Raw genomic sequence first — 26356 nt, 5'->3', positions numbered from 1 at the left:
TTAGTGTTGTACTTGGGCAGGCTGAGGAGAGCAGACTTGACACTGTGCAAATCATATGTGTGTAACCCCAATATAAAATGTGCGCACAACCTCCTTCCCTGTTGTGCACATATAGCCCCATCTGTGTTACTACACCCACAACAGTAAAATCACTCTGTATATGCAGTAATACTCGCTGTGGAACGTAAGCAGTTAATCCTCTGCATTGTGTAAAAAAGTTTGTTTGATCCTGCCTTCTCTGATCCTCCCCTTCTTTTACTATGCCCAATCCATCTGCTGATAGAAAAGAGCCATGGGGGCACTCTGCACATGCTCAGTTTGGTGTGTATTGGTAGAGAGGTTTTTTTGGGAGGGTGCAAGTGATCAGCACAGGACCCATCAGCACTGTCCAGACAGAAAGTCAGCAGCCTCAAAGGACAGCCAAAAGGGAATGAAAACTCCTCCTACAAGCTTTACCCAGTGCTCAGTCAGAGACTGATAGAAGTCACGAGACTGCTACAGTGAGGGGAAAAAGTATTTCATCCCCTGCTGATTTTGTACATTTGCCTACTGACAAAGAAATGATTAGTCTATATTTTCAATTGAAGGTTTATTTTAACAGTGAGAGACAGAATAACAACAAAAATATCCAGAAAAACGCATTTAAAAAAAGTTATAAATAAATTTGCATTTTAATGAGTGAAATAAGGATTTGATCCCCTATCAATCAGCAAGATTTTTGGCTCCCAGGTGTTTTCTATGCATGTAACAAGCTGAGATTAGGAGCACTCTCTTATGTACGCGGATACTTACATAGGCAGTTGCGAAGAGCAAAACAAAGAGCTGCTAGTTGTGCTAGAGACACAAAAATGAAACCAAGGAAAAAAGAGATGAGATCGAAGCCCTAACACCAAGTCAGACTTATTACCCAGTTTGGCACACAATGAGAGAAAGTACGGTAAATACTAAAAAAGCAATGTGGCATCCTCCAAAATAATACCAACATAGCCAAATATGTGGGTAGTAGGACCCCCAAGATGGTTGCCCGGAGAGCCCGAAAACCTGGGAGATATTTTGAACCATTCAGAATATACAAAAACTCCAAAAAGCAATTGGCTGTCTGAATATCCCAGAACTAAGGGTATGTACCCATGTGGTAAATGCCAAATGGGCCTATTTGTGGACCGGACCACTACTTTTATGGCTGCTGAAAAAGAAAAAAGCTTTTCATTAAAATTGTGCGACCTCAAAGGTGATCTATATGCTCACCTGCCTATGCGATAAGTTCTATATTGGCAAAACAAAGAGGCAACTATGCATTAGGATAGGTGAGCATATGAGGGAGATGAAGGAGAAATATCCGAAGAAACCACTGGCTAGGCACTTTCAAAAGGTCCATTGGGGAAGCTTGGAGGGCATGAGGGTCAAGGGCATCTATGCCCTCAAGCTGTCACCCAGAAGGGGAGACTTCGATAAAGTTCTTTTAAAGAAAGAAAAATGGTGGATATACAAGCTCAAATCTTTATTTCCTCTTGGCCTACTAAATCTCCAGGTGTTTTTGGAGGAATAAAACAGAAATAGACTAGTGGAATCTCAGTCAGACTCATATTCTCTTTTGAACTAATAATGGAAATACTACTAAAACAACCCTGATTGATCCACCTTGCATAATGCCGCCATCTCCCTTCAACGATCCCTATAGTAACTGTAAATAGGAATCTTAACTCCATGAATTAAATCTAAACACAAAAGAACGGAAGAGACTTGATTGAATGAACACTATGTGTGAATGTCTGAAAGTTCAGTCTGCACATAAATAGAGAAAAGCCCTGGAGGACAATGTCACTTTAAAACAAAGGGCCGCCCCTTCCCCTGGAATGAATCGTATATTAGGATAGCAAGCAAGAGGACATGCTATCCTGAGAAAGCTACTCAAGCACGTAGCGAAACACGTGGACGTCACTCACGTGTCATGGACTTTAACAGTGGAAGCTCGAGTTGACACTCTGCACTGAGCGAAAGGATATATATTGGACCACTATTGCTTCCCTGTTGGCGCCAATAGATGTAAGTCCGGCGGGCTGATAGAGGGCAGTGGACCCTGCCTGTGATCGATGTCCATGAGTCTCCGACATCCTGTGGGCTGCACAGTGATATCACGGAACTAAGTTGAACATAAACCATAAACAGACTTGATGAGCTGGAGCTGATGGACTGCCAGTAACACCCCATGCTGACTACACTTTCATTGGATCAATCCCAGCATTGGGTCGGGTGTGGTAAGATCAACTCACTCTCCACTAAGATAGTTCCCGCTATCTATCTGCATGTCCCCCTCAATGATTACATCCTAAGATATACCCATCGGATGCCACTCTTTCAGCACTTTAATCTACTCTCCTCTCTCTCTCCACACTCCGTGTACATCCCATCATTGTGATGCTCCTGTCATCTGTCATTATCTGAGTGAGACGTCATTCATTGAATCTATACACGTTCACCAAAGGAACTGATTCTAACAAATGAACTTGCATGCTACACACATTGAGTGACCTCATTATATCATGGAAATGGCATTTCCCTACTGCCATTTAAGTTAGGCCACACTAGGGCTAAGTGCAATATGCAGTCAGCATAGACTCGTGATATTTTTGCTACACATTTACAGCTATGCCGTGCTGACTTACCTATTCCATATACCTCACTGCGTGCGGACGCTATATAGTGACATTTTGTTTTATGTTCATTGTTATCTGTTTTGTGTGGATTACATCACGTTTGCTGGTTGAGAAACTAATTTTTATATATTGTGGTTTTCATAAGAGCTATAACTGTATTTGTACTGGCTCTTTTTTAATTAATATAATTCAATCAGTTTATGCACTTTAGCCATCACTGTCTAACTTGTCTTATACTAACCACTTCTTTGTATCACCAGTGGTGTATTTAGGTTTTGTGCTGCCCTAGGCCTGACTAAACTCGAGCACCCTTAATTTAAATATGACCCACCCCTTCCTGTAAAGGCCACACCCTTTCTTGTTTATGACCCACCCTGTCATCTGTAAACCACAGATCACAACCACAGTCTATTAGTGCCCATCAGTGAAGCCTCGTCAGTTCCCATAAGCTCAGCTATATCAGTCCCCATCAGTGCAGCCTTATCAGTGCTCATCAGTGCAGCCTCATTACTGCCCATTAGTGCAGCCTCATCAGTGGCCATCAGTAAAGCCCCTTAAGTGGCCATCAGTGCAGCCTCTCAGTGCCCATTAGTGCAGCCCATCAGTGCATCATATCAGTGCCCATCAGCGCTGCCTTATTAGTGCAGCCCTATCAGTGCAGCTTATAAGTCCTGCCTCATAAGTGGCCATTAGTGCAGTCTATTAGTGCCCATCAGGGCAGCACATCAGTGCAGCCCCATCAGCTTTTTTGCTGCCCCCCAGCAAAGTGCTGCCCTAGGCCTTGGCCTTGTTGGCCTAGTTCAAGATACAGCATTGTGTATCACTGGAGGACTTTACCCTCTAGGAGAATTCAAACCCCCCTTTGTTTTTTGTACACAAAAAAAAGAAGCTTAGTGTACTTAATATCAACATGTATTTTTCTGTACCTGCAAAAATAGTTTTGCCCCGACATACACATTAAAGCAGATCTAAACCTTCCTATCTATTACAACCAAGGAAGGTTCCATCTTAGCCTTTGCTAGATCTGCCATTGCTATAGGGCCTCGGTTACACCATGGTGCAGAGACCTGAGTTTTTCTGCACTCCTTCTTCAAGGGTTTAACCACTTAAGCCCCGGAAGATTTTACCCCCTTCCTGACCAGGACCTATTTTGCGATTCGGCACTGCGTGATTTTAACGGACAATTGTGCGGTTGTGCGACGCTGTACCTAAACGATTTTGACGTCCTTTTTTTCCTCACAAACAGAGCTTTCTTTTGGTGGTATTTGATCACCTGTGCAATTTTTACTTTTTGCGATATAAACAAAAAAACAGCGTCAATTTTGCAAAAATAACAATATTTTTCATATTTTTTTATATGAAATTCCCCCCCCAAAAAAAGTAAAAATTTTGGGCCAATTTTTTTTGTTATCATATGTATGGTAAAAAAAATTGCAAAAAGCGTATTTTGATTGGTTTGCGCAAAAGTTTTTGCGTTTACTAACAAAGGGAAAGATTATTGTCATTTTTGTTGTTTTTTTTTTTAACGCATAATGGCGGCGATCTGCGATTTTTTTGCGGGACTGCGACATTGCGGCGGACAGATCGGACCCTTGACTGACATTTTTGACACTTTTGGGGTTACCAGTGACATTTCTACAGTAATCAGTGCTATACATATGCACTGTTACTGTTAAATTACTGGCAGTGAAGGGGTTAACTTTTTTTGAGAGGGAGGGGTTATGTGTATCCCTAGGGGCGTGATTCTAACTGTGATTGGCTGTGGCTTGAGGTGTAGGAACAGTGATCAACGGTCCTACATAGTAGACCCGTATGATCACCATTCATACACAGGAGAGAATGACAGGCGGCTTGTTTACATCAGCCGCTTGCCTTTCTCCCTCTCCACCCGACGATCGCGAGTGACCGGCGGACATCACACGCGCGGGGGGGGGGCGTGACCACGCGGGAGGGGGAGCGCACCTCCGGCGGCGCGCGCTCGCACCCTAGACCCTCACAGGCTAGCGACGTATCCCTACGTAAATAGTCGTGCGGCGGTCGGCAAGTGGTTAAAGAAAACATTGTTTCTCTATGTGCCCTGTTCACGCCACAATGTGCAGATTTTTTCTACGCAGGAATCTGCAACATGTATGAGATAAAAAACTGACATGAAATCAACATTGGTTTGAGTAGCGCACGTAACTGATGCACATAAAAACTGATGTCACGGTGAATAAAAGCTTACTGAAGCAGGAATGTAAATTGATGTAAAAATTTGTAAACTGATGTCTCTGCAAGTGAAATCTGTACAGTTTTCCCATCAGTTTTCACGCATATATAGTGTGAATGAGCCCTAATGCCGCATATGTAATCTGTTATGACACCAGCCATTTGATGGCTTGATAGGTCAGTTGAGAGCACAAGTAAATGTGACAGTTATCTATCATGGCAAGCTTTGAATGTAGCTATATTGGGAAACCGTTAAGGCTCCATTCACGTTTGGAGTTTTGAGGTCTCAGATCACACTGCAATTGCAAAATGCATTTTCAGGTGGCATTCATTTTTAATGGCACCTAAACGCGGTGCGGTTTTGCCACGATTATCATGCATAAATAGCGTGGTGATTGCGGCAAACCACAACGTGTGAAGCTTGTCACCCAAGCCAAGCCAAGGAAGCTGCTATCTTTGGTCTCTGATTTTCAACTGCCATGGTGCTGCACATGTGATCAGTTATGACACCAGCCATTTGATGGTTTGACAGTTTGCTTGAGATGTGACAGATGTGACAGTTAGCAATCCCTGCATCCTGGGAATGTAATAGTTTTTTTTTAAACTGTAAAAGTGGAACTTTAGGCTCCAAAAATAAATTTTAATGCAGAAGAGACATGCTTTGTCTCTTCTGCATTAAAGCTACTTATGTGCCTGTCCGCTCCTTTACATTAAGCTGCGCAAGCACAGCTTCCTGCACAAAGTCTGTGCAGAACTCCCGAGCATGCGTGGGAGTGACATCATCTTAGCATGGCCAATGACAGTGGCCATCGATCGAGACCCGGAAGCCGGCCGCCCAAAGATGTCCATGGCTGTTGGTGAAGTCTGGGGACTGCTTATGCTGGATTCAATGAGAGTATAGTTACTTTCTAAATTGATGGGTTTAGTTCCTTTTTAAACTGATGACATATCAGTTGCCAGACTTGGCTGTTTTCAGTATGTATTTACAAAGCTTTTATACAAGTATAAGGATCTTTATTTTTAGCCACATAACTGTAATTTTTTAATATTATTGGACTCAGTTGAAAGTAACTGTGACTCCTTGAAAATGAGAATTCAAGTCCTGGTGTTTTAACTTTGTAAATTGAGCCTATGGTCAAATAAGATCTATGGGAGGAATGATTGGGCATATTATAAGTCCTTATCTAACTGCTAGTGCTTTCTTTGAGATACATGAAGATCAGTATTGTCTGTGAGCATCTCTCTTCTCCATTGTCATGAGGATTGACTAAGGCCAGCATATAGAGCTATGCAGACATCTAGATCAGTGTTTTTCAACCTGTTTTAAGTCAAGGCACCCTTTAGAACTGTGCTCAATCCTGGGGCACACCAGTCTGAGGTCTCGTTCACACCAGGAGATGTGTCCAAGCATGCATGCTTTTTTGCATGTTCTCTCACATTGCATTTTGTTAATGAGCGCGAACATATGCGCAATTGCTAGATGCATGGGGGTGTCATTAAGAATTAATGGCACCCACGTACGACTGCAAAAGGCAGCACATTTTTCTGCGGGAGGGAAAAACATGCGAAAACACATGTTAATGCACTGTACCTGGTGTGAACAAGCCCTGTAAGGAAGAGTTCAGTGATCTTAGGTTGTAACTCTTCTCCCCTCGAATTCCCCCTCCTAGAATGAATCCCTCACCTCAATCCCCCCTTCGAGCACAACCCCCCAAATTCCTCCTCTTAGTATAAACCCCTGCTCCCAAATCCCCACTACCACCACAAATCCCCTTCGCAAAACCCCCCTTCCGAGCACAAACCCCCTAAATTCCTCCTTCTAGCAAAACCCCCAATCCCCCCTCCTAGCACAAACACTCTGCTCCTAAATTACCACTTCTAGCACAAACCTGCTCCCAAAACCTCCCCTCCCTCCTAGTACAACCCCCGCAAATCCCCCCTCTTAGCACAAATCCTCTGCTCCCAACCCCCCCCCCCCCCCAGAGCAGTGTAGGGAGGACATAGGGGGCAGTAATCAAACCGTGCACACTGATCCAGGGGGTCTGCCTGAAGTGTTAGAGGAGACCACTCCGAAGGAGGTTCTGGGATCCAGTGTCAGCTAGCAGTAAAGGGGGTTGAGGAACCTGAAGTAGCAGAGGGGGTACCTAGTCAGTGGACCCTGAAGAGCTAAAAGTGTAAAGGGGGCACCTGCAGTTTGGGCCCTGAATTGTACAGAGTACCAGTTGAGAGTTGCAGCCATACGGGAATTTACAACAAGCTACCTCTAGCCGGTGCCAGGCTGGAGGGAGTAGTCAGTGACTTTGCAGTGCAGCAGTGTCAGCAAATCTATGCCCCACAGTCCTGAGTCTTCTGGACCTAGAGTCAAGGATTCAGCACTTCTTTCAAGTTACAGTGTGTTCTAAGCACCAGTGAACGTTGGCTAGCGTCGGCTGGCGTCAAGGAAGCGTTGACAGACATTTTTCTGGATAAAGTCCCAAGTTGTACTTAGTTGAGCCTAAAGGAGTATCCCACTCATTCCCTTCTCCCATCCCCTTATCTACAATAAAACCACAAAACAAAGATGCTGGAGTTGTCAATGTCTCAGTTCTCACACCAAGGGTTGCAGCTCACCTGGGCTGGAAAGGTAACCGGTACCAATGGCAGACCCACTTCAGGCTACAGGCCTGGAAATCTTGCTACGTATGTGATAAAAAAGCATGTTTTCAGCTCTCCAGGCTGAAATACCAACTAAAAAATGTCCTAAATAGCGGCTCCTCCCACCTGTACGCGCTACGCTCTGAGTTTCTTCAGCAGGAAACTGAAGAAGCTCGTTAGAGAGCGTAACACGTGCGATTAATCAAGATTCCTAGAGGAGCTCAGCATGGTCCAGGAAGGAGTATCTATTGTGGCATCCAGAGAGACATACAGAACGGTAATTGGGACTCTGTAGTGCGATCATTACTTGGAGGTGAGGAGGCATTCTAGTTAGAGGTGGTGGTTACTGAAGTCACTGGATTACATGAACCTTTTGATATATTATTTTGAACATCACTTACACAACGGTGGAATTCTTACACAAAATTGGGACTTGTTACATTGATTGTATTTTATATTGGTTGCGCTACACTGGTTATATTATATTGATTTTTGTTTTAGAGTCACAGGTGCACACACTCTAATAGGTGTTGGCAGCAATCACAATTTGCCTTATTTAAAGCCACTGAATGAGAGTTGCCGAACGCCCACCGCAGATATACTGCAGCAGGGCGGCTCGGCTACGCAAAATCACATAGATCTATGTGATTTTGTGCACTCGGTCTCGGCTGTGTGCGCGCACCGTCGAAGCCGCGCTCCCGCTGAGATTAGACACAGCAGGAGGTGGGCCATGGGAGGAGTGAGCGATTGCCGCCGGCCTCCCGCAATTGTCAGAGAAACTGACAGAAGACATGCCTGCTTATGTAAACAAAGCAGGCAAGTCTTCTGTCACACAAGCAGGGAGGGATCAGCTAAGCTGTGAAACCCCCGATCTCTCTGTGCCTGTCAGTGGCGTAGCATGGGGGGTGCAGGGGGGGCCGGCCGCAACATCTGGGGGGGCGCATCCTGCAGTTTCACTCTGTCTGACATTATATATATTACTAACACGGTGTCATCACACACTGTTTGCGGCTGCCGCCATCTTTAGGCTGCGAGATAGCCGGCGGGCGCCCTATGGCTGGAAATTGCGGGTCGAGGTGGGGCGGAGCTGTATTGTGCCTCCCCTGCCCATTGGCGTAGCGTTGCAAGCCAAGCCCCGCCTGTCGGCGGCGTGTTCTGCACAGCTCAGTCAGCTCAGCAAATCAGCAGCCTTCTTTTCACTCAGCCGCCCGGCGCTGTCACAGGAATCATTCATCTCTATCTTTCCAGTTGTGGTGAGCACAGCGTGAAGAGGACTGAAGAGAGAGTTGTGAGAGGTGAGGTGAGACCATGAGAGATGTTTTTCTGGACTGACAGACACACAAGGCATCTAGGGAGGGAGGAGGAGGCGGAGGGGGGGGGGCGGGGAGCAGCCTGGACTGGAGAGCACTGACTGCAGTAAAGTGAAAGTGGAACTGTAGGGGAGGTCAGTGTAGATGTCAGTGGGGGGTGGGTCAGTGAAGGGGGGTCAGTGTAGGTATCAGTAGGGGGGGGGTTAGTGAAGGGGGGGAAGTGTAGGTGCCAATGTGGGGGGGGGGGGTCAGTGTAGGTGTCAATGTGGGGGGGTCAGTGTAGGGGAGTCAGTAAAGGGGTCCGTGAAGGGGGGGGTCAGTGTAGGTGTCAATGTGGGGGGGCAGTGTAGGTGTCAGTGAAGGGGGGTCAGTGAAGTGGTCAATGTAGGGGGGTCAGTGTAAGGGTTCAGTGAATGGGGGGTCAATGTAGGGGGGTCAGTGTAGGGGGGTCAGTGTAGGGAGGGTTAGTGTAGGGGGTGTCAGTGTAGGAGGGGGGTCAGTCTAGAGGTCAGTCTAGGGGGCAGAGAAGAAGGGCCAGTGAAGGGGGGGACAGTGTAGGTGTCAGTGAAGGGGTCAGTGTAGGGGGGGTTCATTCTAGGGGGGTCAGTGAAGGAGGGGCAGGAATGGAGGGGCAGGGAAGAAGGGTCAGTGAAGGGGGGTCAGTATAGGTGTCAGTGTATGTATCAGTGAAGGGGTCAGTGTGTCTGGGGGGGGGGGGGTCAGTGTAGGGGTGTAAGTGTAGGGGTCAGTGAAGGTGTCAGGTAGGTCAGTGTAGGATTTAGGAATGTCAGTGTAGGGGTCAGTGTAGTAATAAGGTAGGTCAGTGTAGTGATTAGGGTTGGTTAGTGCAGGAATCAGGTAGGTCTGTGTAGTGGTCAGGTAGGTCTGTGTAGGTGTCAGTATAGTAATCAGGTAGGTTAGTGTAGGAATCAGGTAAGTCTCTGTAGTGGTCAGATAGGTCTCTGTAGGTGTCAGTATAGTGATCAGGTAGGTTAGTGCAGGAAACAGGTAGGTCAGTGTAGGGGTCAGTGTAATTGTCAGGTAGGTTTGTGTAGTGATCAGGTTGGTTAGTGCAGGAATAAGGTAGGTCAGTGTAGGAATAAGATAGGTCAGTGTAGGTGTCAGTATAGTAATCAGGTAGGTTAGTGTAGGAATAAGGTAGGTCTCTGTAGTGGTCAGCTAGGTCAGTGTAGTGGTCTGTGTAGATTTGTGTAGGGGGCGCAAATTACTTACCTTGCCCCTGGAGCTGACAACCCACGCTACGCCACTGGTGCCTGTCACAGAGCCCTTCCCCCCACACAGTGAGTAATCATTGTTAGGCATACCCCTGTGTTAACCCCCTTCCCTGCCAGTGTCATTTATACAGTAACAGTGAATATCATTTAGCACTGATTACTGTATTAATGTCACTGGTCCCCAAAAAGTGTCAAAAATGTCAGTCAGGGGTTCGATCTGTCCGCCGCAATGTCGCAGTCTCACTAAAAATCGCTGATCGCCGCCAAAATGAAAAGTCCAAAAATCTATCCCATAGTTTGTAAACACTATAACTTTTTTTACCAAAAATTTTTTACCAAAAATATGCAGCAGAATACAAATTGGCCTAAACTGATAAAAAAATTTGATTTTTTAAAAAAATTTTATTGGTAATGTGTTATAGCAAAATGTAAAAAATATGGTGTTTTTTTTTTTCAAAATTGTCGCTTTTTTTTTTTTTTTTTATAGTGCAAAATCTAAAAACCGCAGAGGTGATCAAATACCACCAAAAGAAAGCTCTATTTGTGTGGGAAAAAAAGGACATCAATTGTATTTGGGTACAGCATCGCACGTCCACACAATTTTTTATTAAAGTAACGCAGTGCCGAATCGCAAAAAATTGCCTGGTCATTAAGGGGGTAAAACCTTCCGGAGCTGAAGTGGTTAATATGGTTTGCACAGAATTTAATTGCGCTGATCACCATTTTAGTTTTTTGGTTTATTAGTTATCATTTTGAACAGAGATTTTCCTGCACTGGGTTTGTAAATATTGCGCTGATTATACATTGTTTTAATATTTCATTCAATGGGACTGTTCCGCAGCGCATTATTCCCATTGTAAAATTTGGTGTTCTGCAAATAAAAATAAAACATGGAGAAGTGAGTTAAATGTCAGCTGCCCCTTTCCCCCCAGAATGCATGGTCAGTCGTCATTTACTGTCACTTGGGGCTGTGATGGGACAAGGTCCTTTATCACCCAAGGCAAAAAGGCCAAAGTGCCCCCTTCCCACTATGAGCTGTGAACTACTTCTGCAGCAAAGATTGTAGATCCTGCCCTTTTTGTTGTGCCCACCCCCTGTCACAGGACCCAAGGCAGCTGCCCCTTCTGCCTACCCCTCGGCCCAGCCCTACTTGGGGGCAGAGGCCATGCCAGTCACTGATACCGGTGACTTTGCAGGGATGGTGGTGGGGATCCAATCAGCAGAAAATAATTATCGGTATATGTCCTGGAGAGTGCCACCTCCTGAATGCTCTTTTTTATTTTATGAACCATAACTGTGGGCTAAACGAGTGCTCCCAGTTGAGGCACGGCCATATTGAATTGAAATAATTAGCTGGGCTTGACAGGTTGCACACAATACATTTGTTGCAGTTGCAACCCAAAACATTGTGGCCATGGCATGTGAATAACCCCTTCCAGCTGTATTGTTTTAGGTGGGCTGTTGGGGTGTGGCAATACCAAGACTTAACTGCCTGTTTTTACTGCCCCTTGGCTGCCCATGTGAAAGAGACCTTGAAGTAGTTCTAAAGACTGAAGGCTTTCTACCTTCTTGTTTTAAATGCATAAAGGTAAAAAACCTCCAGTATGCAGCTCCCCCCAGCAGTCCCCCCTAATACTTGCCCAAGCCCGATCGTGATCCAGAGATGTGCACAGGAGCTGCTGCTCTCCTGGGTCCCTGCCTCTTCATTGGCTAAGATAAGGAGGCTCCCGCTGCTATCAATCACAGCCATTGAAGAGGGAACAGGGATGGAGCCGAGCCCGGTTCTGTGTGTGTTATGGACACAAAGAGCAGGGCTCGGGAGCGAGCAGGCACGAGTGCGCCCAAAGCAGGCAGGGCTTAATAAATGCACAGCTGAGCTGTGTTTTAAATACCCTCCAGCCACTCCTTTTTAGGGTGCATGCCCCTGCATGTTAACCTATGTGTCCATGCACAGATAGGCGTTTAGAGGAGTTTAGGGACAGGGGAGTTTAGAGGCAGAAGAAAAACCCCACTGCCAGCGCGTCCAGGAGCAGCAGTGTTCTGGCAGAAAAAAACTACTGTAAACGCGCCAAATCGCATATTAACACTAGGCGTGTTTAGCGCTTGGGCACTAATTAATTTCAGGATGTTTAAACAAAGCTAAGCAACTCAACAATGCACAAAAACTAGGAACTGGTGCAGAAAAATGGCAGCAGGTGCTCTGGGCTGATGAGTCAAAATTTGAAATATTTGGCTTTAGCAGGAGGCAGCTTGAAGGTCTGGAGAGCGGTACAATAATAGGGGTCTGCAGGCAACAGTGAAGCATGGTGGAGTTTCCTTGTAAGTTTGGGGGTTCATAGCTTTAAATTAGTTGGAGATTTGGTCAGGATCAATTGCGTCCTCACTGCTAAGAAATACTGGAGATACTTATCCATCATGCTATACCATCAGGGAGATGTGTGACTGGCCCCAAATTTATTCTGCAACAGGACAAGGACCCCAAACATACAGCCAATGTCATTAGGAACCAATTTCAGTGTGAAGAATAAGGAGTCCAGGAAGTGATGGTTTGGCCCCTCTAGAGCCCTAATCTCAACATAATCTAGTCTGTCTGGGATCACATGAAGAGACAGAAGGATTTGACGCAGTTTACATCCACAGAAGATCAGTGGTTAGTTCTCCAAGATGTTTAGAACAATCTACCTGTCGAGTTCCTTCAAAAACTGTGAAAGTGTACCTAGAAGAATTGATTGAGGAATATATGCTGTTTTAAAGGCAAAGGGTGGTCACACCAAATATTAATTTGATTTGTTTTTCTCTTCAGTTCATCTTTCCATTTTGTTAATTTGTTAATTCATAAAAAATTAACTATTAACTCTTCTATATCTGAAAGCATTCTTAACCACTTTACCACCGGAGGATTTTGCTGTCTTACGTCCAGGCCACTTTTTGCGATTCGGCACTGTTCGATTTTAACTGACAATTGCGCGGTCGTGCGACGCCATACCCAAGGGAAATTTATGTCCTTTTTTTCCCACAAACAGAGCTTTCTTTTGGTGGTATTTGATCACCTGTGCGATTTTTACTTTTTGCGTTATAATCAAAAAAGAGCGTAAAGTTTGAAAAAATAACAATATTTTTCACATTTTTTTATATGAAATTCCCCCCAAAAAAATGTAAAAATCTAAATTTTTTTACATTTTTGGCCAATTTGTTTTCTGCTACCTATGTTTGGTAAAAAAAATTACAATAAGTGTATTTTGATTGGTTTGCGCAAAAGTTATTACGTTTACTAACTAAGGGAAAGATTTCTGTAATTTTTGGTGTTTTTTTTAAAACGAGTAATGGCGGCGATCTGCGATTTTTTTTTTTTGCGGGACTGCGACATTGCGGCGGACAGATCGGACCCTTGACTGACATTTTTGACACTTTTGGGGGTACCAGTGACATTACTACAGTAATCAGTGCTATAAATATGCACTGTTACTGTAAAAATGGCACTGGCAGGGAAGGGGTTAATTTTATTGGAGAGGGAGGGGTTAATGTATGCCTGGTGCTTACTAAGGTGTGTGGGGGAAGGTGACTGAGTGACACAGGGACAGATCGCAGGTTCACCTATGCTGAACCCTGCAATCTGTCACTGTCTGTCACTTAGGACAGTGGTCCTCAACCCTGGCCTACAGGGCCCACTAACAGGCCAGATTTTAGGTATTACCTTGGGGAGATGCAGACTAGAGTACTGCAATCATTGAGCAGCAAATGATATCACCTGGGATGTATTTCAGTTATCTTGAAAATCTGGCCTGTTAGTGGGCACAAGCGGGCGGATCTCCACACTCGATCCCCGACGATCGGGGAAGAGCGGCGGTGATCACCGTTGCTCCTCCCCTGGCCCGACTCCTGTTGTGAATGAATACAGTGGGAGTGTGCGACGCCCACAAGGGGAGGAGTCCAGCGAAGTAGGTCTACGTCGCTGGACGGGAACAAGCCACTTTGCCGCAGTACCAGCTCAGTGATCGGTCGGCAAGTGGTTAATATAGGCTTACCTGTAGGTGTCTACGTCGCTGGATGGGAACTAACCACTTTGCCGCAGTAGAGCTCGAGTGAGCGGTCGGCAAGTGGTTAATTTACAGCATTTTTTTTTCACACCTGCCTTAGACTTTTGCACAGTACTGTATTTTACTTCAGTTATGACCCTCCACCTTTCACAGCCAATTCAAGAGGCTTTCACCCACCTCAATGAATTTTTATTTTTTTTACATTTTGGATACACAGTATGGAGGGTGGATATGGACCTACAGGAAAAAATGAGATCCCATGATGAGAGCAAGGGAAGAGCTAAACTTTATTAGGGAGACATCTTCACTGGAGAACCTAGGAGGAAAAAAAGAAACTGTGGGTGATCCAGGCCACCACATTCCACCCATAACTAGCCTATCATTCCAAGGTGGATCTGAAGAGCGGGTCATTTTAGTGACTGAGGATCATGCTAGTGTTGCAGCCTAGATAAGAAGTGTTTCAGCGACAGAACGGTTAAAATTCATGTGACACATGTGGGTAAAATCCTGGTTCCATCTGATGAGGTCACAAGGAACGGTTCCCATGGAGATGAAGCATAGCACTGATGCAATGTGGAGGGGGTGGATATTGAGTAGGAGGAATAGAACACCATTAACTTTAGTCGTTATGTAGGAGTACGGTAACCTCCCACATCTGTCAGCGAAACACGCTCTCCCATCCGTTCTAGAAAATCACACTTACCACTAGCTAGACTGTCCCAACAAACATGGAGTTCAGAGTTTAAAGTGTAAGTTCACTTTTGCACTTCATAGATTAGAGCTCCATGTATTACTGATGCCCTTCATTTACATACATTCCTAAATGAAGTCATTTCTACATATGTTCTCTAGGTACTTAAAGTCCTCTTACAATCCGTTGTCCTGCTGGGAATACATAGGCTCAGAGTTTAACACATACGAAAAAAGCATCTAAACAAAAGTTATGGTTCCTAGGTAATGTATGCAACCCAGCATTGAACTATTAGGGCCCAATTACATCCATGCATTGGTGCTCGTTACATACACTAACACATTGCGGTGCTGTTGATTTTCAATAGCAACTCAATGCACTAAGGCAACATACATGCGTTATGAAATGCTGCAAAGCACTGTAATGTGTTAAAGGGTGTTCCAGCAAACATTTTGTGACATGTCTGATTTTCTGGGTGTTTTGGGGCGACATATTCAATGGGTTATCCCTATGCAACATGCAAATACATACCACACATATGTTAAAGGGTCCTAAAACAATCTAGTATGCTACAGTTTGACTGCATTGACTACAAATCCATTATTACCTCTAGCTAGCAAATGTGTGCCTGTAAATTCACGGTAAAAAGGCCAGAGAAAAAAAAGGGTTCCAATAAAATGACCTTTTCCTTTAACCAGTTCTGGACCGGAAGGATTTGTCCCCCTAATAACCAGGCCATTTTTTGCGATTCAGCACTGTGTTAATTTACCTGACAATTGCGCGATCGTGCGATGATGTATCGAAAAAAAATTCATGTCCTTTTTTTCCCACAAATAGAGCTTTCTTTTGGTGGTATTTGATCACCTGTATTTTTTGCACTATAAACAAAAAAGAGCAACATTTCTGAAAAAATATATATATATTTTTCACATTCTGCTATATAACATTCCCATAAAAAAATCAAAAACAAAAATTTTCATCCATTTAGGCCAATTTGTATTCTGCTACGTATTTTTGGTAAAAAAAAAAAAAAAATCGCAATAAGCGCATTTTGATTGGTTTGCGCAAAAGGTGTCATGTCTACAAACTAGGGGAGAGATTAATGTCATTTATATTTTTTCTATTTTTTACTAGTAATGGCAGCGATCTGCAATTTTTAGCGGGACTGCGACATTGCAGCAGACAGATCGAACCCCTAACTGACATTTTTGACACTTTTGGAGGACCAGTGACACTACCACAGTAATCAGTGCTAAATAATATGCACTGTTACTGTATAAATGACACTGGCAGGGAAGGGGTTAACCTAGGTGTGATCAACGGGTTAAGTGTGAGCACTAATACTGTAATAATGACATTGGCAGGGAAGGGGTTAACCTGGGTGTGATCAACGGGATAAGTGTGAGCACTAATACTGTAATAATGACATTGGCAGGGAAGGGGTTAACCTGGGTGTGATCAACGGGTTAAGTGTGAGCACTAATACTGTAATAATGACATTGGCAGGGAAGGGGTTAACCTGGGTGTGATCAACGGGATAAGTGTGAGCACTAATACTGGAATAATGACATTGGCAGGGAAGGGGTTAACCTGGGTGTGATCAACGGGTTAAGTGTGAGCACTAATACTGTAATAATGACATTGGCAGGGAAGGGGTTAACCTAGGTGTGATCAACGAGTTAAGTGTGAGTCTAGGGGAGTGTTTTCTAACTGAATGGGGGATGGGCTTGTGAAATGACCATAGATACCCATTATCCTATATAGCAGGATCACAGGTGCTCTGTGATCATTTCAGAGAGAACGGTCAGCTGTGTACAACAGCAGACCTTCGTTCTGTCTCAGCACGGAGCGGTCGCGGGTGCCCGGTGGCAATGGTGTGTGCCGGCCCGTGCATTGACATCCCCGCTGCCCAGAGGGGGGGAGCGCTCCGCCGGTGGCGCGCACTTGCCCCCTAGCACCACGCGCGACTGGCGTAGGGCTACGTCGGTTCGCAGAGAAGAGGCAGCCTGCCACAGTAAATCTGTGGCGGGCGGTCTTAATGTGGTTAATCTTTTATCACTTCTATATTTTTCCTATTCACAACCCTAAAGACCATGGAAAGGTCACATTGACCCCATCCCTGGCTTAGCAGAACATCATACCTGAATTTCTCCACGACCCCCACCCCCTTTCTCCTAAAAGAGAAGTGTGGGGCAGTAAAAATAAAACTCACCTAGGTGGATGTCAAAGAAATACAAGGAGATTTCCAAGCTCAAACTTACCAACCAGCCAGCTACCAACCGAACTGACCTGTCTAACAATGTGCGTTAAGAACAGAGGTTTAGTCTGCACACATTTGTAAATACAGTGGGGATCGAAAGTTTGGGCACCCCAATAAAAATTTGTATTAATGTGCATAAAGAAGCCAAGGAAAGATGGAAAAATCTCCAAAAGGCATCAAATTACAGATTAGACATTCTTATAATATGTCAACAAAAGTTAGATTTTATTTCCATCATTTACACTTTCAAAATTACAGAAAACAAAAAATGGCGTCTGCAAAAGTTTGGGCACCCTGCAGAATTTATAGCATACACTGCCCCCTTTGCAAGGCTGAGACCTGCCAGTGTCATGGATTGTTCTCAATCATCGTCTGGGAAGACCAGGTGATATCAATCTCAAAGGTTTTAAATGCCCAGACTCATCTGACCTTGCCCCAACAATCAGCACCATGCGATCTTCTAAGCAGTTGTCTAGAAAACTGAAACTGAAAATAGTTGACGCTCACTAAGCTGGAGAAGGCTATAAGAAGATAGCAAAGTGTTTTCAGATGTCAATATCCTCTGTTTGGAATGTAATTAAGAAATGGCAGTCATCAGCAACAGTGGGAGTTAAGAGCCGGTTCACACTATTGCGACTTGCCAGGCGACTTAGTCAGCCTGGCAAGTCGCGCACCGTCGGGTCCTTTGAGTAGTACAGGACCCGTTCTAATAGGAGCGACACAAGTCGCTCCGACTTAGAAAAAGGGTCCTGTACTACTTCGGGGCAACCTGGAGGCGACTTGCATTGACTTCAATTATATGAAGTCCGTGCAAGTCGCGCCGAAGTCGCGGTGCACGCGACTTCACAGGTCGCCCCCGAAGTCGGACCGACCTAATGTGAACGGGGTCTAAAGCAAGATCTGGAAGACCAAGAAAAATATCAGACAGAACAGCTCGCAGGATTGTGAGAAAAACAATTCAAAACCCACGTTTGACTGCACAATCCCTCCAGAAAGATCTGGCAGACACTGGAGTTGTGGTACACTATTCCACTATAAAGAGATACTTGTACAAATATGGTCTTCATGGAAGAGTCATCAGAAGCCTCTTCTACGTCCTCACCACAAAAATCAGCGTTTGAACTTTGCGAATGAACATATAGACAAGCCTGATGCATTTTGGAAACCAGTTCTGTGGACCGTTGAGGTTAAAATTGAACTCTTTGGCCAGAATGAGCAAAGGTACGTTTTGGAGAAGAAGGGGCACAGAATTTAATGAAAATAACCTCGGTCGAACTGTTAAGCATGGGGGTGGATCAATCATGCTTTGGGGTTGTATTGCAGCCAGTGGCACAGGGAACATCTCACGAGTAGAAGGAGAAATGGATTCAATAAAATTTCAGCAAATTTTGGATGGTAACTTGATGCGATCTGTGAAAAAGCTGAAGTTAAAGAGAGGATGGCTTCTACAAATGGATAATGATCCTAAACACACCTCGAAATCCACGGGGGATTACATCAAGAGGTGTAAACTGAAGGTTTTGCCATGGCCTTCAGAATCTCCTGACCTCAACATAATTGAAAATCTATGGATAGACCTTAACCGGTTGCGTCACTAGCCTGGGAGCCAATAGCGGGCGAAGCACGCGCCGCCGGAGGCGTGCTCCCGCCTCGGCTCGTTCACGGACACCTCCGTGCGTGTGACCGGCGGACCCGATGTCCGCCGGTCACTCGCGATCGTCCGCTGTGAAGGGAGAAAGGCAGGCGGCTAATGTAAACAAAGCCGCCTGTCATTCTTCCCTGTGTAAAAGCACTGATCTAACGGTCCTGCTATGTAGGACCGTTGATCTGTGCTGTTACAGACACAGCCACATCCCTGCACAGTTAGAAGCACGCCCCTAGGGACACACATAGTCACTGCATCTCTAATAAAGTTAACCCCTTCCCTGCCAGTGTCATTTTTACAGTAACAGTGCATATTTATAGCACTGATTACTGTAGTAATGTCACTGGTACCCCCAAAAGTGTCAAAAATGTCAGTCAAGGGTCCAATCTGTCTGCCGCAATGTCGCAGTCCCGCAAAATAAATCACAGATCGCCGCCATTACTCGTTAAAAAAAACCAACAAAAATGACAAAAATCTTTCCCTTAGTTAGTAAACGCAATAACTTTTGCGCAAACCAATCAAAATACGCTTATTGTGATTTTTTCTTACCAAACATGTAGCAGAAAACAAATTGGCCAAAAATTTAAAAAAATTTTGATTTTTACATTTTTTTGGGGGGGAATTTCATATAAAAAAATGTGAAAAATATTGTTATTTTTGCAAAATTGTCGCTCTTTTTTTGATTATAGCGCATGATCAAAAAATCGCACAGGTGATCAAATACCACCAAAAGAAAGCTATATTTGTGGGGAAAAAAAGTACGTCAAATTCGTTTAGGTACAGCGTCGAACGACCGCGCAATTGTCCGAATCGCAAAATACCCCCTGGTCAGGAAGGGGGTAAAATCTTCCGGGGCTTAAGTGGTTAAAAGAACAGTTCGTGACAGACAGCCCAGAAATCTCAAAGAACTGGAAGACTTTTGTAAGGAAGAATGGGCAAAGATACCTCAAACAAGAATTGAAAGACTCTTGGCTGGCTACAAAAAGCGTTTACAAGCTGTGATACTTGCCAAAGGGGGCAGTACAAGATATTAACTCTGCAGGGTGTAAATAATAAATTAAAACTCGCGCTTAATGGTGTGAAATAAAAAATAAATGTGTCAATAAAAAATGTGAATAAAATAGATTTGTACGTGAATAAATATGCAATGTATGCAGCTGCTGTGTCTCTAAGTAAATACCTAGATAAAAAGTAGATGGTCAAATTTAAAACAGCGCTAGCAAATACTGTCAAGATTTGCTAAATCTGCAGGGTGCCCAAACTTTTGCAGACACCATTTTTTCGTTTTCTGTTATTTTGAAAGTGTAAATGATGGAAATAAAATCAAATTTGTTGACATATTATAAGAATGTCTAATCTGTAATTTGATGCCTTTTTGAGATTTTTCCATCTTTCCTTGGCTTCTTTATGCACATTAATACAAATTTGTACCTGGCTGGGTTGCCCAAACCTTCGATCCCCACTGTACATGCTTAAACTACAGGCCCCCTAATGGCACCCTGTTAGTCTCTAACTCTGACTTATGAGTCTCCACAATGGAAGCACATGCATTTTAATGGATAGGTGGGGAAAGAAGCCCACCCCTCCTTAAAGGTACAGGGGCACACTGAACACCCAGGCCACCGGTCATCACCTATCCATTAAAATGCATGTGCTTCCATTGTGGAGACTCAGAAGTCAGAGTTGGGACTAACAGGAAGCCTTGACGGGGCCTTTAGCTTACGCATGTATTTGCAAATGTGTGCAACTAAACCCTGTTCTTAACGCACATTGTTATGCCCCGTACACACGTGCAGATTGTCGGCCGAAAAGATTCGGCCGACGACCGATCGGCCGATTTTTGGCTTGTTAGTATGATGCTTCCGACAGCCGACAGCGCACTTTCGGCCGAAAAGAATCTGTCGTGCAAGCATTAAAATTTTTGTATGTCGACACCAGAGCGGCCGATTGTTCGCCAGTCAATACAGAATTCGGCCGACAGGCAGCAGATTTGCAAGACTGGGCATGCTCAGAAAAGAAAAAACACAGGGAAAGTTAACCATCACATGACATCACTTCTGCAGTCGGCTGTAGTCGGCGGACAAAATTCTTGTGCAGTCTTTTGCACTTTTCAACAGACACGACAGCCCGGGGACAAAAGACGGCCGATCGTTCGGCCGACGATCTGCATGTGTGTACGAGGCATTAGAGAGGTCAATTTGGTTGTTAGCTGGCTGATTGGTAAGTTTGAGTTTGGAAATCTCCCTTTATTTGTTTGACATACCTTGTCCTTCCAGTGCTCCTTGCTGCAATAGAACAGTTATAGGTGGAGGCAGTGGCACTTGTTTGTATTTCTACCTAGGTGGATGCAGAATCATTTCGATGCTGCATTAGTTCCCTGCCGTCTAGAATACCAAGAACTATAAAATGAAAGACAGCTGATCACTCAGTTCTCGGACTTCAGTGAGCAGAAAGCGTTGATCCCAGGAGAGGTAGGGCTTAAGGAGCTTTGGCCCTATTACTCCTGGCCAAAGACAGGTAGTTCTTGTTAAGTCACCAAGCTTTTTTTACTGCTAGATGTCCTCCCGTGGTGGTCAGCATCATTCACTCTATTTCCCCTAAGCCCATGTGGTCCTGGACCAGCACCAGTCTGTGAATGGACAGTGAAAGAAGTAGAATAGTGATGAGCTCATGTCTTTGTCACTCTGCTTTCTCCTCCAATCAGCATACTCCTTGTTATAACATGAGCTGATTGCCTCCTTTTACTGCTTCTTCCTCTCACACTCCAAGAGTATGATAATAGGTCACATTTAGGTGCTTAAACTGTTTGAAATAAGGAAAAATAAATGATCTGTCTATTTAATAATGATTACAGAGCTGCATTATTGTGTGCCTTGTGCCTGCCTCGAGTTTAGCTTTGAAGCCCATGCTGCAAAAAATTGATTTTTAATTCATACTTGATTCTTGATTTGAATTGATGACCCCCTATATAACCCCTCCCACACGGGAAGTACCTCAGTTTTGTAGCAAGCAATAAAAGACCCCATAGAAGAGGGGAGGGACCTCTGTGTCCCGTGATGTACTTCAAGAAATGGATTTTACAGGTAAGTATGAATTAAAAATCCATTTTTCTTTTCGTACATCACGGGACACAGAGCCATAAATCATAACATATGGGATGTCCCAAAGCAATGCATCTGAGGGGAGGGGGACATTAAAAAATACCGCTATCTGACCCCACAAGAAGGATTACACCCCTGCCTGCAGAACACTGCAGCCAAAAGCAGACTCCTCCTGGGTCTCAACATCCACTCTGTAGAAACGAGTGAACGTATGCATCGACGACCAGGTCGCCGCCTTGCAAATCTGAGCCATAGAGGCTTGATGGTGATGTGCTCAAGAGGCACCTACTCCTCTGGTAGAATGTGCCTTTACAGGAAAAGGTGGAACCTTTCCTACTAAATGAATAAAGCTCTCGGTCTTATGAATCTGAGCGGTCTCTTTTAAGTAAAACTTAAGTGCACACATCACATCAAGAGAATGTAATAACTTTTCCTCCTCTGAGTGAGGATCTGGAAAAAATAAAAAGGTAGTATAATGTCCTGATTCAATTGACTACACCATCTTCTCCAGTAACATCATGCAAAGACCTATAGAAGGATATCTCAGCCTTACTATGAACCCAACCTGACCTGTCAGGTTTGAGACCCTTCTTGCTGGCAAGAATCTCTTCCCGCACTTTGTATGGCTAAATTCGCACCGCACCCGCAGCAAACACGCACAGGACCCTTTTTGGCAGCCGCATCAGGATCGGATCGCACAGCGGTTCACACTTGTGCGATCCGATCCTGTGCGAACTGCAAGATCGCAATGCGATATGCGATCAAACTGGGGGTGTTGTTAAGATTGCATTGACACCCCCAGCGTATCGCATATGGCAGTGTGAACTGCCGGGGGTGCGTTTGCGATGCGGGAACAGGCTGCGGATTCACAGCCTTCCCGCATCGCATAAGTGTGAACCGGGGCTGAATGCGGACACCATCTTCTCCAGTAACATCATGCAAAGACCTATAGAAGGATATCTCAGCCTTACTATGAACCCAACCTGACCTGTCTGGTTTGAGACCCTTCTTGCTGGCAAGAATCTCTTCCCGCACTTTGTCCACAAGAAGACCAAAGTATTCCATACGCTAGACCGGCTGTAATGCTGACTTTGCTAAGTTCAGTATCCAACCCAGATGTTCCAGAAATTGTACTGTCTGAAGGACATTTCAGCTTAGAGCCGATGCCGATCCATCTTTTAGTAATAGATCATCCAGATATCCTATTAAAAATATCCATCAGAACCTTAGAACAGCCAATACAGGAGCTGGGATCTTTGTGAACACTCTTGGAGCTGTGGCTAACCCAAAGGGCAGGGCCACAAACTGAAATTTATGGTTTCCTATCGCCAAACGAAGAAACCTTTGATGGGCCTGAAATATAGGCACATGCAGATATGCATCCTTGATGTTTATGGATGCTAGAAATTTCTTTCCCTGTAGGGAGGCTATGACTGAATAAAATGGACTCCATGCGGAAAGAATGAGCATTCAGAAACTGGTTTAAAGCTTTGAGATCCAGAATAGGTCTCACACCTTGGTTTGGGGATTATGAACAGGTTTAAGTAAAAACCCTTGAACCTTTCATTCTCCGGAATCTTGGTTATCACCCTTTGAGCTCCCACATGGTCCAATGTCCGAAAAAGAGAGAGTTTTTTTTTTTTAGGGGATCTGTTGGAATACTTGACCTTACAAACCGAGGATGTGGGAACACCCGAAATTCCAGCTTGTATCCCTGTGAAATGGTGGAGACAACACAGATGTCTTGAATGGACTCCACCCATACCCCTGAGAACTGCAGAAGCCTTTCCCCCACCCAGGTGAGTGGGGGCGCCCCCTCAGAGAGAGCTTAGAGGAAGACTTGGCTGATCTCTGGCCCAGGGCTTTGTCTGACCTTGGCCTGAAGGCTTGGGTCCGGATCAGACGGTTGAGGCCATCGCCACTGCCTATAATTAGACACACTGGTATTATGAGTGCTGGGGATTTGAAGGGAAGGACACCTGCTCTTCTTTACAGGTAGCAACGTACTCTCCCCCCACCCCCGAGTTTTTTTGGATATACTTATCCAGATCATCACCAAAAAGGCATTCTCCCTGAAAGGGGAAGCTAGCCAATAATCTTTTACATAGTAATTCCGCAGACCAGCTCTTTAACCAAAGGATTCTGCGCGTATCATCAGAGCGAACCGTGACATTTGCCTTATGGAGTCCGTAAGAGCATCTACTGCGAAACATAAAGTGCGAGGTAGATATGACAGACCTTCAACAGACTCTCCTTGAGAAGGAACTGTCTTGGATACCCGCTTTATGTGGTCTTTCAAAGACTGACACACTCCTATGGCCGCTACTGCTGGTTGTACTGCAGAACCTGCAACCGCAAAGGAGGCTTTCAATAAAGATTTTTATTTTTAAATACCTGGGCATTATCCACAAGGCAGATTAAACTCTTGTTAACCAAAAAAATGGCTGCATCCACAGAGGGAACTTTCCATTTCTTAGTAAACTTTTCCTCCATAGGATATAACAATGAAAACCTTTTAGGAGGAACAAAAATCCTATCAGGATGATCCCAATCATTATACACTTCTTGCTCCAAGAGCGGATGTATGGGAAATGTCTGAGGACTCTGAAGAGGGCACAATGAGCCTAGAGAGGAAAAAGAGGCTTCATTTGTCTCTAGGGGAGCAAATTTATATCCAGGCCGTACCATCTCAGTAAGAGGCTGAATAAACAATCTCTGGGATTGAGAGGCTGATAGAGACTCCTCTGACTCCCCGGAAGTGGAAACTGCAGCTTGACCTTCCATAGGGTCGCCATCAGCTACATCTTCCACATCCTCTGCCCTGAACTGATTCAGGGGGTGGCTCAGGAGAGGGGATCTATCCCGTTTCTTTCCTCCATGTGATGCTGCAATCATGTCAGCAATCCTACCCTCCAGGCTGGCTAATGCCAATGCCAAATCGTCCTTGGTAACATAGGCTGTGGCAGAAGTACACGGAGTAGCTACTATGCTTGACAACCGTAATAGCTCAGATTGGCTAGCTGCCTCTGGCTTATTAGGAGGAGAAGACACAGTGGAAGCATGACTAAGACCTTCAAGGCATGACGTTGACATCATAGTGCCCTTTCTACCTGTGCTCCCTCCAGCCCTTTTTCGGGCTGACATTGCTTTATAGCAAGACAAACTTGAGGTACAAACCTTTAAGTGTATTTAAGGCTTGTGCCAAGATTATACAGCCTAATGCACACAGCACTGATTATCCCCAGATACAGGATCTGTTTGTGCCAGTAACATAAACCCACAGTGACTCAGGCAACCCAGCTGCTGCTGTTCTGTGTCCCTTTCAGCCTGTGACAGAGGCTAGTGTGTTGGAGACAGTTCCTTGCAGAACGCGCCCTTTTATGCATGTATGGCATGGTATGTGGCATCCACGTGCACGCCAAATTGTGTTAGTACACAACCACCACGCGGCGCATGCCTGTACTTAAAGGCGAAGATTCCCGTGCAGGCGAATAGGCCTACGCCAAAGACACGCGATCAATTCAGAGACGAACATGTGGACGCTTATGCACCAGGGCGAACACAATAAACAAATGGGGTGAAAGCAGCTTAGGCTGAATCTTGTTTGTCACAGCTGATACCTTTGAAGTGATGAGCTCAGGGTAAGAAACAGTGTAATAACAACATGCTTTAAAACATACTTTTGCATAAACCTGCTACAATAGATGTAAATATAAGCAGAAACACTTGGCATAAGTCTCTGTAATCCTATTAAAGGGAACAGTGCATAAAATATTTACAGTTTGCAATTTTTACCTTTAATTTTGTGTGCTGTGTAAATATTTAAAAAAATGGGCTCACCAGTCCCGCCGCAGGAATCTGCTATAAGCAAGAATCCAATCTTCACCCATCATGGCAAGCTTTGTCTTGGAGACCTTCAAGGACTGGGTCCCCTATATAAGAGGGGCCATGGCCTTGGACCTGTAGAGCACCCTGCACGGTGTGTGCCTTTGGGGTTTGGTATTCCAAGGGTCCAGATCCTAGGGTCCAGCGCCTAAAAAGGACAGAGTTACAGGCAAAAACTTGTATCTGCTCCCCGAGGCTCAGGTACCACCTTTTTAGTCCATTGACTGTTTTAGATGGATCTGATGGCTAGTCCCTTAGATCCAGTGATCTTTGATTGGGGTATGTAGCATAATCTTCTTTCTTCTTCCTTTAAAACATAACAAATATGACCTTCACCTTCTAGACACTGGTGATAAAACTGAGGTACTTCCTGTGTGTGAGGGGTTATGTAGGGGGTCATCAATTCTGATTGATTGCCAGTGTCCTTCACCTATAGGTGGCTATATAACCCATACATTATGATTTATGGCTCTGTGCCCCGTAATGTACGAAAAGAAAGTGATTTTTTTTTAATCTTAAGAAGGTGACAGCAGTCCACTTTAAAGCCTCGTACACACGATCAGATTATCGAACGATCTTTCGTCTGATTTTTGTTGCATGCTAGTCTCGTATCGAAAGTGAAGAGGTTACTTTCATATGAAAATTCCCATACGACAGAATTCTACTTAAGAAATGATGTCATGTGTTGAATTG

This window comes from Pelophylax lessonae (genome assembly GCF_965119305.1).
Source record: "Pelophylax lessonae genome assembly, chromosome: 3".
NCBI classification, from domain to species: domain Eukaryota; kingdom Metazoa; phylum Chordata; class Amphibia; order Anura; family Ranidae; genus Pelophylax; species Pelophylax lessonae.
The sequence above is the reverse complement of the archived record's forward strand: the minus strand, read 5'-3'. Positions refer to the sequence as shown.